Below are 226 nucleotides of genomic sequence, written 5' to 3'. Positions count from 1 at the left end.
GCCCTTCTCTTCCAGCTTGCATAACAGGGGGTCCATCGCCAGGTTAAATAAAAGGGGTGACAGCGGGTCACCCTGTTTTACCCCAACCCGGATCTGGATTTTATCCGTGTGTGTGTTTTTCTTTGTGGTGATATACGTACAGATGTTGTGGTACATATTGCTCACCAGTCCGACGATGTGGGGATCCACTCCCCTTTGTTGCAAAGCGTGTATGATGTGCTGGTGG

This window comes from Sturnus vulgaris, unplaced genomic scaffold, assembly GCF_052056855.1.
Source record: "Sturnus vulgaris isolate bStuVul1 unplaced genomic scaffold, bStuVul1.hap1 Scaffold_156, whole genome shotgun sequence".
In the NCBI taxonomy this organism is placed as follows: domain Eukaryota; kingdom Metazoa; phylum Chordata; class Aves; order Passeriformes; family Sturnidae; genus Sturnus; species Sturnus vulgaris.
This window is presented reverse-complemented; position numbering follows the sequence as displayed.